The sequence below is a fragment of the Lycium barbarum genome, chromosome 5 (genome assembly GCF_019175385.1).
Source record: "Lycium barbarum isolate Lr01 chromosome 5, ASM1917538v2, whole genome shotgun sequence".
In the NCBI taxonomy this organism is placed as follows: Eukaryota; Viridiplantae; Streptophyta; class Magnoliopsida; order Solanales; family Solanaceae; genus Lycium; species Lycium barbarum.
In genome coordinates, this window is record NC_083341.1 from 20573309 (window position 1) to 20592344 (window position 19036).

The 19036-nt window shown below is 33.6% G+C and overlaps 1 pseudogene; it reads left to right on the forward strand.

Annotated features, from left to right (window-relative positions):
• Positions 1-802: 802 nt before the first annotated feature.
• LOC132640674 (TMV resistance protein N-like) lies at positions 803-1534 on the forward strand (annotated as a pseudogene).
• The last annotated feature ends 17502 nt before the right edge of the window (positions 1535-19036 follow it).

Here is a 19036-nt window from a genome sequence, read left to right on the forward strand (position 1 = left end):
GGGGCACACTTTTAGTTAAGGCATAACTAAAAGTATGCCCCATGAGGCGGAACTTTTCCTTAAGGCATAATTAAAAGTTTGCCTTGAAAAGTAAAAAAAAAAATGTCTCAAGGAAAAGTTTGCCCCCTCCGGTAAAACTTTAGTTTTTCCTTAAGGATTGTATGCCGGATCCGGCATACACTCCCCCCAGCCCTGCCTTGCAAAATTATTTTTTTATTTTATGCCTGAGCAGGAGTTCGAACCCAAAACCTCAGGTTTCCAAGCGAAGGGCAAAACTTAAAGAACACAAATATAAGGGGCAAAATTTAAAGACCACCCCAAATATGGAGCCCATGCTTTTTTTATATATATATTGGTTGGTGAAAAGTATGGGGCAATATTTTTTTTTTTTTTTATTGGAACGGAGGACAAAAAAGTTGGGTCAAGTGGCTCTTCCATATAGTTAAAATTAGCCGCTATGACGACAAATTTGGCAGAGAATATAAAGAGACGTTGGTGTTTTGATCTCTTGAGCAATAATTGTATTAAATCTGTTTTAACTTTCTTTTTTAGTCTATTAGAAAAAAGTGTGTTTTTTTTTTTTTTGGATCACAAGATTAAATGGTGGTAGATTTTTAGTTGATAAGATTCAAAAATCTTTTTTAACTTTTAAATTCCGTTTCACATCAAAATCAGACAAACAAATTAAAATAGAAGGAGTATTCACCTGGGGTTGTTCTTTTCTCTGCTGCTTCATTGACTTGTACTTTTAGCTGTCTATTGTGTACATATTACAGTGGAGTACTTTTGGTGCGGGGGCCACAGAGAGTGGACGGTATTTCCCACTTGCCTATATACGGTGCATAGAAAACCGAATAACAATAATTCTGACAACTGGAGTAGAGCCCATGTAATAGAAACTTTTCATATTTTAAGTAGTACTTGTTCATTTCTTCTGTCCTATTATCATCAATTGAGATCTCTTACCACAACCACAATCTTACCACAGCTATAATTAACAACAAAATTTCTGTTTTTCTTTTCATACGTACAACTAAATCCATGGCTTCTTCTTCTTTGGCTAGTAATTCACAGTACTTTCATCGATGGAAGTATGATGTCTTTCTAAGCTTTAGAGTTGAAGATACTCGCAAAACATTTACAGGTCACTTGTACGAGAGTTTGAGAAATAGAAGATTTTTCACCTTTCAAGATGATAAGAGGCTAGAGTATGGCACATCCATCCCAAAAGAACTCTTGAAAAATATGAAGAGTCTTAAGTTGCCCTCATCATTTTCTCAAAGACTTATGTTACATCTAGTTAGTGCTTAGATAAACTATTGAAGATCATGGAATGTAAAGATGAATATGGACAAATTGTCATTCCAGTCTTCTATGATGTGGATCCATCACATGTTCGAATACAAACGGGGAGCTTTGCAGAAGCCTTTGAGAAACATGAATCAAAGTATAAGGATGATATTAAAGGAAAGCACAAGTGTAGGATGGAGGACAGCTCTAACTGAAGCGGCCAATCTAAGGATTTGACATCTGTCAAGGGTGAGTCAAAAAATATATGCAACAATTTATTATACGTGAAACGTTGAAATGTTTTATTTTATAATATCTTGATAAAAAGAATGGCAGATGATTTTATATGTTTTTATCAAAAAAAAATTTTAACTAAGGATGCTGCACAATCTAATTCACATAAAAATGTTTTATTTTATATTTTCTGAAAAAAATAAAATAATGGTTGATTATATATATTTCTGTCAGTACGAAGGCAAAATTCCTATCAATTTAATTACTCAATGCCATCGTTACATTGATAATGTTTTGACAGGCCCTTCAAGAGTTTGATTTATGTGGCTATTCCTTTTTATCATAATTATGCACTGTGCAGTGTGAAATACTTCCCATTATTGACTTTCTTACCTGCATATATCAACAGTCTTCTTATTTTTGTAGGGTTGAATCTGACTGTATTCCAACATATTGTTGACTGTATTTCGATTATGCAAGACTTTTTTATCTTATTTACAAGATGTGGTGGGAATAAACACTCATTTAGAGAAACTAAAATCCCTGCTAAAAGGTAGAAATCAATGATGTTTGGATTGTGGGGATTTTGGGCATGGGTGGAATCAGTAAAACGACTATTGCAAGAGCCATTTTTGATACACTCTCGTACCAATTTGAAGTTGCTTGTTTCCTTGCGGATGTTAAAGAAAACAAACGTGGAATGTATACTTTGCAAAATATCCTTCTGTCATAACTATTAAAGGAAAAAAGCTAAATATGTGAATAATAAGGAGGATGGAAGGCACTTGATGGCTTAGATTTCGTTTGAAGAAGGTTTTAGTTGTGCTTGATGACATAGATCACAGAGACCATATGGATTACCTAGCAGGGGATCTTGATTGGTTTGGCAATGGCAGTAGAATCATTGCCACAACTAGAAATAAGCATTTTATAGGGAAGAATGATGTATATGAAGTGACTACACTAGCTGACCGTGAAGCTACTCAATTATTCAATCAATATGCTTTTAAGGAAGAAGTTCCAGATGAGAGTTTCAAGAAACAAACTTTGGAGATAGTTAGTCATGCTAAAGGCCTTCCTTTAGCCCCGAAAGTGTGGGGTTCTTTCTTATATAAGAAGAATATAATTGAGTGGAGAAGTGCAATAAAGCAAAAGAAAATTAATTATGATTCAGAAATTGTTGAAAAGCTCAGAATTAGTTATGACGGATTGGAGCCCATACAACAAGAGATATTTCTAGATATAGCACGCTTCTTGCGAGGGGAAGGAAAAGATTTCATCATGCAAATTCTCGACGACTGTGATTTTGGAGGCAATATCGGATTGCGTGTCTTAACTAACAAGTCTCTTGTGTTCATCTCTGAATATGATACGATTCAAATGCATGACTTAATACAAGATATGGGTAAATATATAGTGAACATGCAAAGAGATCCAGGAGAACGTAGCAGAGTATGGCTCGCTGAAGATTTTGAAGAAGTGATGATCAACAAAACAGTAAGTAGGCTAAACAATCTACATAATAACATTTCATTTCTAGTTTTCATATTCCGAAGACATAGGGAAGGCAATCCCAATTATTTGTTCCTCTTGCTTCATTTAGGTACGTCGTTTAGTTCGTTGTTTACTTTAGTGGGAGAAGCAATTAATAATAATTGCCTAACACGACTTAATCGTCAAGTAGACACTTCAATTAACGTTGCATAATTCGTTTATCTTATGTCATTAAGCCATGAATTAGTCTAGTAGCCGCGTAAGCTGTTTAGTCCAACTTTATTCTTTGGGTTAACTTGAAATTTGTACAATAATATGTACGTGATAACTCAATCAGGAACTTTTTTAAGCTAATATCATCTAGATATTTACTCTGAGTGATCTTTTATTAGTAAAAACTCTCAATTGGAAAAGAACAAGGACGGCCAAAGTCTACCTTACGAATCCACAATTAGGAATTCAACTTACCGTTGATTATTTTTTATGCAAAAAAATGACGATGGTTGGTACTGTTTCAATTACAATTTCGTTCTATCACAACATAAAAACTTTTAGACTTGACAGTGTGGAACTTCTCAGAAAATGTACTATTAGAAAATAAAATTATAGAATTGATGGCACAAAGTATTTCTCTTAAGCAATATATTTCTTAAGAAAGACATAACTAATATTGTACCTTAAAATATTGTATGGTTCTCTTCCAAGAATTTCAATTGCAACAATAAATAATAAAAAAACATGATGAAGTTTGGCATTCGGAAGAGTAAGAAAGTAGTCATACTGGCTTGTGGAATTTATAACAGATATTTGAAGTTATAATTTGTTGACTAATGATTCTTTCACCAGGGGACCAAGGCAAAGGAAGCACTCTGGTTACAACATATTCAAAAACTATGCTTTAGCAAAAAGAGCATGAAAAATATGAAAAGGCTCAGACTATTATGCATAGATTCGTGGACATGTGATGGCTCCATTGAGTACCTTCCCAACAGCTTGCGTTGGTTTTCCTGTTATGGGTATCCTTTGGAGTCATTGCCAGAACAATTTGAACCCAAAAGGCTTGTTCATCTTGATCTCTGATCCAGTTCACTGCGTCATTTATGGACGGGAACAAAGGTACAATAGCTGAATTCCTTTTTTTTTTTTTTTTGGACAAATATATAAATAGACACTCAGAGTTGGCAACAACCATCAGATATACACCTTAATTATCCTATTGGACACCATAGAGACATCACCTTTTATTGACATAAAAGTGTCTTCTGAACACATTAATCTGACCTGGCAACAGGCGGGAAATACAATTGCTTCGCGGTGGGTGATTTATTAACCAGTTTCAACCGTTAAAAACATAGGAACTCACATTTTCTTTCCCCATCCATCGTCAATTTAGGTACCTCAGTTTAATGCAAAGGCACCAAAAAGAAAGATTTTGAAGTCAGATTTGAGTGAAATGCAATATGACAGAACACAAAATGCACGAACTCAAAGCATATTCTAGAGAGAAATAGGAATGCTTCACAACTGCCATAGGAATGGAAGCAATGAGCTTTTGCTAAAAAGACGAGAGACCTACTTTCACAATCACTTGGAAGATCTTTTCTTCCTTTTTATTTTCTTACTACATGAGGAGAGATTGGTTAGAGAGGCCCAATGCTAAAATGAAGACAGAAAAGTGATCCAATTGGAGAGAGGGGTGATCTCTGTTTTGAGAGGAGAAGAAATAAGAGGGGTAGGGGTTTGAACTTTGAAGACGTAAGAGGGGGGAGTTTTATTTATTTTTTTAGTTATTGTATTTCTTTCTCTCGATAAACACGTGCCATCTTTTATCTTCAAAATCACATTTGTCACTACTTCATTGGTTCATTCAACATGTCATAGCGATTGAAATTCACGCGTGAAGCCTACTGGAAATGAGTGTGCACGACACACACATATGACAATGAGAGGTGTCTATATGATCGTTACAATAATCAAGATGTCTATCTAACAGTTAGTAATGCCAACTTTAAGTTACTATCTACGTATTTGGCTTTTCTTTTTCTCTCTAACTATTGTTGTCCTTTAATTTTGTGATATTGAGCAAATACTATAGCTTTCATCCCGTATTTACCCTTAATTTCTACTCAGATTTTCTTTCCCCGCGCACCGTCAATTTAGGTACCTCAGTAAAAAGAAAAGAGTTTGAAGTCAGATTTGAGTGAAATGCAATATGACATAACACAATGCATGAATTCAATTCAAAATTTCTATAGCTTGTTTTAAATAGAAGTTTCAAAAGTCTTTCTTTCTTTCTTAAAACTCTATACAACTATTTTCTAGAATGATATATACATCCTTTTGAAATGTTTTCTTCAATCTTTCTAATATTTCCTAAATTGTGTATTGTATAAGCTTTCTACGTTGCGTTGGAGTTTTAACTCTTTGTTTTTCCCATTTTATATGAGACTTCCTTAAAGAATCAAACACCCTTCTCCTTGGCTACAATTTTTTTCAATCATTTCCATATAAAATTAACATAAGTTTTTATAATGTACTTGATTCAGTTTCTGAACATGTAATGTCCATATAATTTCTTAAAGAAAATCAATTTCTAATTTCACACAAGATAATGTGTTGACCATCATAATCCAAAAATATTCATTTTTAGTGTGTGGGAGTAAATCTTTTAATACTTTTTAGGAACACTATCAACAATAATTTAAATTCAGAAAAACAGATGTCATTTCATGCCCACAAATACAAATGAATAACAGAAAATAAACGAAATGCTTTCTAAATTCATAGATAGCCCATTAGCCAAATCTGTGATTCTCATACATTAATTATGAACAACATTTGCCATCTCTAAGGATGCTAGATCTCAGCGACTCTAGAAACCTGATGCAAATTGCAGATTTCATGTGGATGCCAAATTTAGAGTATTTGGATCTGAGGAAATGTAACAATCTTGAAGAAGTTCACCACTCCCTGGGATGTTCCAGAAAACTCATTCGGTTAAATTTGAAGTATTATGAACATTGTTTGGGTTACTATATTTGACAACGATCGCTTTACGCCACTAATAGGTATAATTTGAGCGTATCACAATCTCACTTTCAAAAAGAGTCGCAAAGATCACCCTTGCAACCCAAGGGGACTGGATTATGATTCCCATTGAATCCGAACCAGTATAAATATTTTGTGTCAATTTACTTTCAGTATTTTAATTATGCAGTTAGCTTGTTAACAGTCGACTGGTACTCCTAGTCAGTCGACTACTTAAAGAAAAAATTACAATTCACCCCCCTTCTTGCACTTTCACGTCTTGGACAATTATATCCACTACTATATAAATTTTTAAGTACATAAAAGTCGATCAACATTTGCAGGATATTTCAGTCGTTCAACATTTAGCGAAAATTTCAGAGCCAAGTATGAGTGGCTAAGTTCTCATACTATCCTAGGGTTCAGTCGAAATCCTGTTATAATCCAGTCATGTTCTTATATTGTTAAGAAGTCAGGTTTACTGTTCATCTTCCTTAGAGCTTAGTAACTTTATTTTCTAAGGTCCAACACTGTTAAACCCTTTTGAGTCTTAGTGTGAGGTCGCCGATTAATTTCCGGCTAAGACGTTGGCAAGCCTGAATAGACCGTTGTTTCTCGAAGACTAGGTGTGCCGCTAGGAGCTACGGTTGGGTGTTCCCGTCCCCAAGACCACATAGAAAGAAAGGGTAGACACATTAGGACATTAGAGAAACAAGTTAATAAGGATTAAGAAAGATAAACAGTAAGCTCTTACTAATTACAATACAAGAACAAGTAGGATAAAACATAATAGAGATAGTAGACTTACCCATATAGGATAGTATCCCTAAAATCTAACTCTTTTCTGAGAAAGAAAAAGTTTATGAAAACCCTCCGTTCTTTTAAAAGAATAAGACGTTACAACAATTTCAAATGGCAATTCTATTTTCAAAAACGAGATCTATTATTTTATAAAAGATTCTTTGAAAAAGAAATCTCTTTTCAAAATTCCTTAAAGAACCCTAGAGTTCTTGACGCTTATAACAAAGGAGATAATAGAATTATTACTTTAGCAGAAGTATTAATTTCTATACAAGCAGCTGAACGCGTATTAGAAGCCAGTGAAGAAACTCTATCTATTGTTGAATATAGTATTGAGTGGTGTCAAAACCAAATTGATAATATAACTGCCAATATTAATCATGAGTCTTAGAATGTTTTAAATAGTGTTAACATGTCAACAGAAGCTACAAGGATAACTAAAGTTGAAAATGATTTACAAAACTGGAATATTCCAAAAGAACCATTCTGACAAATCTATAACACAGGAAAGTTTGATTTTGTAAAAAAACTACAATATCAAAACTTGTGAATCAACTGTTGCCATCAATAGTTCAGCAGAGACTATTAAATTATTATCCATTCATGATATAAACAGATATAAGAAAAATTATAATTTTCTTCACATAGGACTTGTCCAAGTTGCTGTCAAACCTCTTTACAGATTAGGTTTAGACACACCTTTGTGTCACTTATTAAGAGATGATAGGTTATTAAACTTTGATGATTCTTTATTAGGAGTTCTACAAAGTAACCTAGCTCATGGCCCGGTTTACTTCAACTATTATCCAAATTATTCGGTTGACATCAATGACCAGAATATATTGGATACGTTAACTCTTAATATTAAAATAAGAAACATGAATAGCAAAGTTAATACAAAAGAAATAGTTGTCATATATAGAGTATATTGCAGACTAATGAAAACAACTTTAGCTCCAAAAGCTAAAATAATGAGTCCAAAAGGAGTTACTATGCTCATGGATTCAAACCAAGAACATAGTAGTACTTTTGTACCTAGAATGATAAAATCGAATGAAATAATATCCAAAGATGAATGACACTTTGATGCCATAACTCAACCAGAAGCTGAACCTGAAAGTTCTACTATTGAACAGGTTAGTCAATACCCAGATGGATCTATCGACCTAAAGTTTCTTAGATCTACATCAGTTAATGAATCATCTTCTGGAAGTCGAATGTCATATTCACGACCTTCGTCAAGTCACTGAAAGTCTTTCTCAAGACCTTCTTCTTTTAAACCCCCGGAGGAAGTAGGTGAAAGCCATGAACCTTTTGTGGATGAAATTAATAGAAAACTTAAAGGAGTAGAATTTACAAAAACTATCCCTAAATTTTATTATCATACACAACAATCTGAGATAAACTCTGGAAGTCCAACTGCTAGTGATATGAACCTAGAGGAGAAAAAAGATTCATTAGATATGCTTAGGACCAATGATTTTAAACCCGATCTTTTAGCCTTAGACAAAGAAATGAAAAGTCCAAGGAATAAAAAGAAATTAGATTGGTACATGGATACCTACAGTTTTGAGGCAAGGATAGATTTTAAAGCTAACTGGATTAGTGACATAACAAAATGTAAGAGTAATATAAAATTCTTCAAATGGTTTGAATTAACAGGGCAAATTCCGAACCAAAAGGAATCTTTGTCTATGTTAGTCAACAAATGGCATACAAAAGCCAAAGGAATAGTCGAATCAACTGTTCCACCATTAGAAGAAATCTATATACCAATAGGTAAAGAAATAATTACTGCAACCCCTTTTAAAAGAGAAGGAACCAATATTGATAGTGATCCTAAAACCAAGGATATTAACAAATTGATTCAACAAAGTAATTATACTAATCAGTTATTACATGTAGTTTCTAATCAATTAGTAAAAGATACTAATAAACAAATATCTCCTTCAAAAGCTACAACTAGTACTAATCTGGAGAAACATCCAATATTTAAACTCCCAGAATTTTCTAAAGAAAAATTCCCACAATTACCTAATAAGTTTAATCTTGAAGAAGATTTTCTTGATAAGATTAACAAACAGTTAAAAATATCTGAAGCAAAGACTTCAAAGAAAACTGGTACTAAAGAAGTTAAAACTTTAAGTACTAATGATAAAGAAATTCATAAGTTAACTATTAACCCAAGATATTCTACGAAAAAAATTATTACAAAAGATCCTCCTTCCCAGATGTTCAATTTGAAGAAGATCAGTTTCGTACTAGTACATCACATAGTGGAAACGATATATCTGAATGGAACATAGATGGATTAGCAGAAAGCCAAATCTATAAAGTACTACACGAAATGGGTATGGCCATCACTGCTTACAAAATTAAGCATGCTGGAGATAGATATGCTGCTTCTTTAATTATTTCTGGTTTCACAGGAATGTTAAAAAATTGGTGGGATAATTATCTCTCTGAAGATAATAGAGCCCAAATTTTAGGAGCCATAACCATAGGTTCTGTATTAAAAATGGAAGGAAATAACCAAGTAGCCGTTGAGGAAGCAATGGAAGATGCTTCAGCAACACTAATTTACAGTATTGATAAACACTTCATTGGAGAACCAAAACTTTTCCAAGATAGAATTTTAGAATTATTAAACAATCTTAAATGCCCCAAATTAGATGATTTTAGGTGGTATAAAGATATGTTCTTAGAAAAAGTTATGATAAGAGAAAATTGTGGTAATGATTTCTGGAAAGAAAGATTTATTAGCGGCCTACCTTCATTATTCGCTGAAAAGGTCAGAACCAAAATCAAGGATAGGTTCAATGGGAGAATCCCGTATGAAAAACTTACCTATGGTGATATAATTAGTTATGTTAATGTAACGGGATTAGATCTATGCACAGATTTAAAACTAAAACATTTCTTGAGAAAAGATCAACAACAATTTCGAAAGGATTTGGGAAGCTTTTGTCAAGACTTTGGTTTTGAGAAAATCTCTACCTCATCCAAAAAATCGAGTAACATAGCAAAAAATTCTACAGTTTCAAAACCTCATTATAGGAAAAAGAAGAATGTAGATAATTCTTATAAAAAGAAAAGATTTAAAAGATCACCAAAAAAGAATTCTGGAGATACATGCTGGACATGTGGCAAATCAGGCCACAGATCTAATGAGTGTCGAGTCAATAATAGTAAAAAGAAGAAAATAAATCTTCTCGAAGTCGATGATAAAATAAAAAATGAACTCTACACTATTTTCGAAGATAATGACAACACTTCATCTTCTTCTAGTGAAATTAGTGACATCGAAATTGACTCAGACTACAGTTCCAACACTTCTGAATCCGGAGATTGTAATTGTACAGGAGCTATATGTACCTGTAGTCAGAATACAATTAACGTTATTACTAAGGAATCAAAAGAATTTCTCCTTGACTTTGTCACTCATATCACTGATGAAGAGGCCAGAAAGAAGTATTTAATTGAGTTAAAAAATATTATCATTAATCAATCCAAGGAAAAACCCTCGATTGAACCTTTTAATATGAAAAATGTTATGAATAGGTTTTCTTCCAAAGATGAGAAATCGATTATCCAGGATTTACAATATGAATTAATCTCTGTAAAAAAGGAGATTAAAAATGTTAAATCAAGGCTTAATAAAGTCGAAATGAATTATCTAACTGATCAAGTATTATCTCAAACAAGAAAATAAACTCTTGCAGAAGATAGTGAAGATAATCATTCCAACAATAACGATTCTATAGATCATCAAGAAAATGATGAAATTATAGAAACATCTGTTAATAACAATACAGGAAAAACTATAGCAATAGTCAAATCACAAAGCTGGCATGTCCCTATTACTTTAAAAATAGGAAACATAACGCTTAATAAGTTGGCTTTAATAGATTCAAGAGCAGATAAAAACTGCATCATGGAAGGATTAATACCTACTAAGTATTTGGAAAAAAGTACTTCTAAGTTATACTCCGCCACTGGAGAAAAACTAAAAATAGATTACAAATTATCTAAAGCCCACATCTGTAATGATGGAATTTGTTTTATCAATAATTTTGTGGTTATCCGAGATATAAATGAACAAGTTATCTTAGGAACTCCATTTATAACTCAAATAAAACCTTATTATGTTGGTTTAGATGCAATCTATACTACAGTATTAGGAAAGGAAATTAGTTTTCCTTATTTATCTACTATTTCTCAAGAATAAAATGATTTTGTTAAATCTAAAACCATTTTCAAAATATGTTTACTATCTAATCAGATTTCATACTTAAAAGATGAAATTAAGATTAAAAAGATTGAACAAACTTTAAAAACCCCAGTGATAAAAAGGAAAACAGCAAGTTTTCAAGAAAAACTTGAACATGAAGTTTGTTCAGAATTACCAAGTGCTTTTGGGAAAAGAAAGCAACACATTGTTGAGTTACCATATATTGATGGATTCAATGAACAGGTTATCCCTACAAAGGCAAGGCCTATTCAAATGAATCATGAATTAATGGAAACTTGCAAAAATGAAATAAATAATCTTTTACAAAAAAAGATAATGAGACCCTCTAAGTCCCCTTGGAGCTGTTCAGCATTTTATGTAAATAAAAATGCCGAAAAAGAAAGAGGATCTCCCTTAGTTATAAATTACAAACCTTTAAATAAAGTACTACAATGGATTAGGTACCCGATACCTAATAAACGAGATTTATTAAAAAGAACTTACAAAGAAAACATCGATAGTAAGTTTGATATGAAAATCAGGATTTTGGCAAATACAAGTCGCTGAGAAAGATAAATACAAAACTGCATTCAATGTCCCTTTTGGGCAATATGAATGGAATGTTATGCCTTTTGGGTTAAAAAAATGCCCCGTCTGAATTTCAGAATATTATGAATAATATTTTTAATCCCTATAGCAATATGTCCATTGTCTATATAGATGATGTATTAATATTTTCTGAAGACATAGACTCTCATTTTAAACATCTAAATACTTTTTTTAAGATTGTTAGACATAATGGTTTAGTAGTAAGTGCTAAAAATATTAAATTGTTTCAAACAACAATTAGAATTTTAGGACACGACTTATACCAAGGTACTTATAAACCCATTTGTAGAGCCATAGAGTTCTCCTCTAAGTTTCCAGATGAAATTCATGACAAAACCCAGTTACAAAGGTTTTTAGGAAGCCTTACTTACGTTACAAACTTTATACCTAATATTAGGAAAATCTGTGAACCTCTTTACAAACGTCTTAGGAAGAACCCAGTCCCATGGAGTCTAAAACAAACAGAAACGGTTAGAAAAATCAAGATTGTTGTCAAAAAACTTCCATGTCTAGATATTCCAAACCCAGATGCTTTCATGATAGTAGAAACTGATGCTTCTAACGAAGGATACGGTGGAATTCTTAAACAAAGAACTTCCCTAGAGTATATAGAACGACTAGTTCGTTTTACATCAGGGATCTGGAATCCTGCACAAAAGAATTATAGTATTGTTAAAAAAGAGATTTTATCTATAGTACTATGTATTACAAAATTCCAAGATGATTTGATAAATAAGAATTTTTTATTAAGAGTTGACTGCAAATCAGCAAAAGAGATTTTACAAAAAGATGTTAAAAATCTTGTTTCTAAACAAATTTTTGCCAGATGGCAAGCCTTACTATCCAACTTTGATTTTGAAATTGCATTTATAAAAGGAGACTTAAACTCTTTACCAGATTTTCTTACAAGGGAATTTTTACTGGGTAACCATGAGGCCACGAGCCCCAACCTCCTCTTTCCAGAAAAAACCTGATAAAAAGCCAAATGATAACAGGTATTCAGCCTTAGTTGAATTCCCAAACCTAACCAGGCCCATGAGGCCCACATTTCCAATCCAAAATAAAAAATTAACCATTCTTGGTTCTATTCCCCAAACAGAACCATCATCACCATTTCAAAGGATACAACCTTCTACCAACTCCACAACAGGTAAAGGAAAAATCCAAACTAGTGATTGTTACGAAATGAAGACCCCAAAGTCTTTTGCTCAGGCAGTTGATCCCAACACTCCCTCAAAGAAGGAAGAAAAACAGGCAACTCCAGAAGAGTTCAAGATCATTAACAAAGCAATGCTCCCTGTGTTAGCATTGGACAAACATTATGAAAACTGGAAGGTTGAGGATTTACTCAAAACTTGCTATACCAATTTTGACTATATTGAAACCAATGACCCTATCAAGACTAGGAGGTATTGTGAATTCATCTTAACAGATACAGGATCAATAACGATTGAACATACTTTGAATAACAAGTACGGCCAAGATGGCATTTCATACTCCAAGGTCACCATAAACAAGATTATCAGCCCTTTTTGATTGGAAAGTTGATCATCTCCATACTCCTATCGTATTATCAAAGCAACATAGGGCCCAGACCTATAACTACTATGATTATGAATGGGCATGGTATAACTTTTTGTATGTTCGACCTATTTCCCATACATGGTTCGTAAAATATAGCGAACAAATGTCCAAATCAATAATTCCTAGGTGGTTCTACAACTGGTGGATAAGGTTTGGGGGCAATGAGCTAACAATGCCCAAAAGTTTCCAAATTCATTACGAAAGGATCCAGAAAGAGAATCTCCACTTTACCAGATCATATTAAATTATGCCAGTATTACATAAGAAAAAGGATTTCTTATATCATCAGCTGGTCTTTTGACACAGCTGACTTAACCAGGATTAAGTATTTAGTCAAAACCATTAAAATCAAAGGATGGACACCGAACTCTAAGAACTTAAAAATTAAGAATCCAAAACCATCCAGCAGCAGGAAAGGATTAGTTGAATCCAAGGCAGAATTAAAAAGAAGCTCCTAGAAGCTCTAAGCAATATTGATGATACCGACCCAGTAGATGGTCCAAGAACTACTGGATACAGCATCTTCATCAGTAGAAGATAATGGCGACATGATGGACCCACAAGGAATGGCCCAAGCATATCTTCATTATCAAGAATAGAAGGTATTTACCCTTTCGGAAAAGAAAGAGGTAAAAACAAATGGTCGACAACTTTCCAAAAGTAGCCGTCCAAAATTTACAAAACGAGAAGTGGCCGACAACTTTACAAAAGCAGCCGTCCAACTTTTCAAAAGAAAAAGCAGAAGGCATATTTAAAGACAGCCGTCCACTTGTAATCATCCAAGAGATATTAATTAGTTCCGAGGTCTATATAAGACTCTCAAGATGTAACTAGTAAGGCATTCGAAAATCACCCCCATTTCGAAATAGCCTTTTTCCCTTCCCTCTCTGTAAAATTCCATGTGTGCTTTCAATGTTTGAATAAAAAGTCTTCAACTTTTGTAAGTATTTTCTTTTAAACTCCGCAATTATTCCGCAAAAGTCTTTCTTTCTTTCTTAAAACTCTATACAACTATTTTCTAGAATGACATATACATCCTTTTGAGATGTTTTCTTCAATCTTTCTAATATTTCCTAGATTGTGTATTGTATAAGCTTTCTACGTTGCTTCGGAGTTTTAACTCCTTGTTTTTCCCATTTTATATTAGACTTCCTTAAAGAATCAAACACGTTTCTCCTTGGCTACAGTTTTTTCAATCATTTCCATATAAAATTAACATAAGTTTTTATAATGTACTTGATTTAGTTTCTGAACATGTAATGTCCATATAATTTCTTAAAGAAAATCAATTTCTAATTTCACACAAGATAATGTGTTGACCATCATAATCCAAAAATATTCATTTTTAGTGTGTGGGAGTAAATTTTTTAATACTTTTTAGGGACACTATCAACAATAATTTAAATTCAGAAAAACAGATGTCATTTCATGCCCACAAATACAAATGAATAACAGAAAAGAAACGAAATGCTTTCTAAATTCATAGATAGCCCATTAGCCAAATCTGTGATTCTGATACAGTAATTCTGAACAACGTTTGCCATCTCTAAGGATGCTAGATCTCAGCGCTCTAGAAGCCTGATGCAAACTCCAGATTTCATGTGGATGCCAAATTTAGAGTATTTGGATCTGAGGAAATGTAACAATCTTGAAGAAGTTCACCACTCCCTGGGATGTTCCGAAAAACTCATTCGGTTAAATTTGAAGTATTATGAACGTTGTTTGGGTTACTATATTTGACAACGATCACTTTACGCCACTAATAGGTGTAATTTAAGCGTATCACAAACTCACTTTCAAAAAGAGTCGCAAAGATCACCCTTGCAACCCAAGGGAACTGGATTATGATTCCCACTGAATCCGAACCAATATAAATATTTTGTGTCAATTTACTTTCAGTATTTTAATTATGCAGTTAGCTTGTTAACAGTCGACTGGTACTCCTAGTCAGTCGACTACTTAAAGAAAAAATTACAATTCACCCCCTTCTTGCACTTTCACGTCTTGGACAATTATATCCACTACTATATAAATTTTTAAGGACATAAAATTCGATCAACATTTACAGGATATTTCAGTCGTTCAACATTTAGCGAAAATTATTCGTGTTTTTAATATAGATAGATAGATAGATAGATTATATATACAACTTCTTTAGGTAGTAGTTCTCTTAATCCCACTATATTTCTTATATATCGAATCCAATTTTTCTTGAAATATACTTGATGCCGTTTTCAACCCCATAGGTAAAACGTTGCATTCATAATGTCCTTGGGGTGCACTAAAGGCAATACATTCTTTAGAATCTTCTTCTAGTTCTATTTGGAAAAACCCTGATTTACAATTAAACTTAGAGTATTTCACTAGCTTTTACTTTTTCAAATAATATAAGCTCTTTTCTTGCCAAGGGATAACTATATGTTGACACCCAATTTTGTCCCGCCTCTCCCCCGGAATATCTATTTACGCTTCCAATATTTTCGGCAAATTAGAAATATATTTGTATTTTACTATAATTATTAGCCTCTTATCAATACCAGCGTTTCATTATTCTATTACAGTTACTAGCTATTATTATTATTATTATTATTATTATTATTATTATTATTATTATTATTAGTTCCAAATACAAGCCCAATTCACCTCCAACATTTTCGGATTGACCCAAAAACAATTTTCATAAGCCACTACCCATTTTAATTCACCCCAGCCCAAATAATTAACCAACATTTCGGACCAGCCCATTACCCACGATCCGACCGGCCCATTCCCCTTTAACAAAGATGAAACCTCTAGGGTTTCATCTTTTTCATCCCTCAGCCGCACCCCTTCTCTCTCTTCTCTCCCTTCTTCTCTGCTCCTTCTCCCTTCTCTCTACCTCATCTCCCCCACGTTGCCACTGCCACCCCCATTCCTTCTTGTCCCCCCGCTCCTCTCTCTCTTCTTTACAAAAAAAACCCTATAAATGGGATCCGAAGTTGAATCTAAATGAGGGAATTTCTCAGGTTTTCGGAGGATACACAAGTTTCCTGTCCTCAAGTCTTAAGTTTCGTTTCTACTCTAGTCTTGATTTTCTTTAAAATCAGAAAAACCTTCTGTTGAAAATATAAGATCTGGGAATGAAATCCTCATCGAAAAAATAGCCTCGTTCTGAAAAATAGCCACATATTACTCTATTTTCACTTTCCAATCTGAAGCTTTAGTTACTTTAATCGATTTCGAACTCGTCGTGTTCGAGTAGTTTCGAGACGTCGACCCCCAGTTCACTGCACCCACAAAAGGTCAGTGTGTTCTTTTCTTTCAAATCTGCAGTTTCTGGTACGTTCGTGTGTGTTGTTGTTTCAGTCGGTTTAATTTCATTTTAGCAGCTTAGTGTCATTATGCATGTTCATGTTTAATGAGTCCAGGTTCGATTTAGTAATTAATAATGTTTGTATGTCCATGCCTTAATTCGGTTTAGTTTCAGTTTGGTAATTAACAACATCTGTATGTTTATGTCTTGCTTTAGTTTAGTTTTCAGCTCTGCTTAGTTATATGGTACTTTGGGTTAGAATATATGTCGTTTGATAATTATGCCTTTTCGATCCGATCTCAAATTAGCTTTAGCTTAGTTTCCTAATATAAGTTGGTCCAGTTGATCTGTGTGTATGCAAGATTGTTGGTTGTATATGCAAGATTGTTGGTTATATATACAAATCTACGTTAAAGGAGTAGTTGACTGATTTTGAGCATGTTTTGGACTACTGTATGCTATGATTGATATACCTAGATGGTTTGCAAGTATAATCATACTTGTTTGGATTACATCCGCGCATATAAACCCATGTGATAGATCTGTTAACCCATGCTTATGTGTGTATAGGACCTGGTTGATCTTTCCATTGTGTGTTAAGTGTCCAGCAATGTGATTTTGATTGCCACTCAAAATGCTATTTGATTTCTTTCCCTGACACCCTGATTGCCATCTGAAAGGAAAACATTAACATTAAAAGAATCCAAATCTGCCCTGTTCTTTTCTTATACTTTCAAACTTCAGCAGAGAGGATTTAACTACTCTTACCTGCATGTGTATCGTTTGAGATATGAAAAGGAGTTAACTCTGCCTATAGTCAATATCATTCAAATCCTATCACTAATGTGCTGCATAGAACCATAGGAAGGTCTGAAGCAAGTTGTTGTTCTATATTGTTGGCTTTGGTCTTAGCTAGTTGAATCTGTAATTTCCTTAATTCTAAACATTATGGTTTGAACCCATATATTGTCCCCTGTTTGCTACGGGTATGTAGTGTATTATACATAATTTTAAGAGAGTCTATCCCCCCTATTTGTCTTATTTTGTGTTGAAATTAGTTGTGGCTATGAAACCTGTCTGATTAAGTCCAATTATTATCTATTACTTAAACTGTTACTCTATGGTTAAGCATTGTGTGACAAGTCCTTTATTTAATCAAAAGCATGTGATTATAACTCCTTATGGCTTATACTACTCTGTTAAGTATAGCTTAATAGTTTTGTGTTGAGTCAATATGCCTTTACTGTAATTTCTTGATCAGCGTCCTACTTATTTATCTCAACTCGCTTAAGCTTAGTATGAATATAAGGGCCTGTCTAGCCTTGCAAATGTCAATGTGTTTGTTAGTGCTGGTTTGTATAACTACGTAATGTCCCCTTGTACCCCTGAATCTATCACTGACTTGTTCAAGCCATTCAGATTGGTTTGTGTGTTGTCATGTTCTTGTAGGATTTGATAATGACTCTGCTCTAAGATTTTGTTTATTTTGAATTGAAATACTTGTGTCTTAGTCTGAGTATATGGTTACTGGACTTATGAAACTGAAAATGATAGGAAATCTGTGTTAGTTCATCACATGGGAACTATGTCCACTTTGCACTTCATGTTAATGGAACTATGTCCACTTTGTGCTTCATGTTAATGTTTGAAAATGTTAATAAGGCTAAAACCACCTAGCTTAAATATTCATTTGTCTAAAACAAGGTCTAAAAGAGGTTATAACGTTGAGAAAATCCTTGAACAACTTGTACTTTTCTTTGAAAGTCATTTAGAATTAGAATGGTATGCTTTCCTTGCATGGTGTTTTGTTTTGACTTGGATGAAGAGATCTGGTCACTGTTGTTTTCATCCTCATTACACGGAAAAAAAATATACTTTACATTCCATATTGTCCTCTCTGTCCTGCCCCCTGAGGTTGTGATATTTTGGGAACTTGGCTTAGTGAAAATGCGGTGACAGTTGCTGTTTGGCAGAGTCATCAGTGTCTATTTTATTTTTTTTTATCTGAAAGTTGTATGATCAGTATCGTGGTAATTTGGAATTAACGAATAAACATAGGCTGACCATTCAGCTTTTCCAATCTCACAGTAGGCTGGTCAAGATATAATTCCCATTTATCATGTTATTATAGATACAAGCGTATTGTCCTCTTTTAGTGTGAACGAGAGCATCTTTAACTCTTTCGGTATTCTCAGTAGGAATTAATAAACTAACTACTAAAGGTACCATCTTGTCTTGACTTTGCCATAATGTCTACTCTGTCCGCGTGTATGCTTTGGCTCATAAATTGTGGTGCGTGTTCACTTGATCTCTTTCATTAGGGGAATTGGTCGTAACAATTCAAATTTGTTCCCTCTTTTGAGTTTACATTGTATATGCTTAGTCTTATTTATGGATCACATACTAACCCTTTTTTCCTTTCATTTTATGCATGACCATCGCATACGAGTTCAAGCGACTCGTCTTCTTCCACA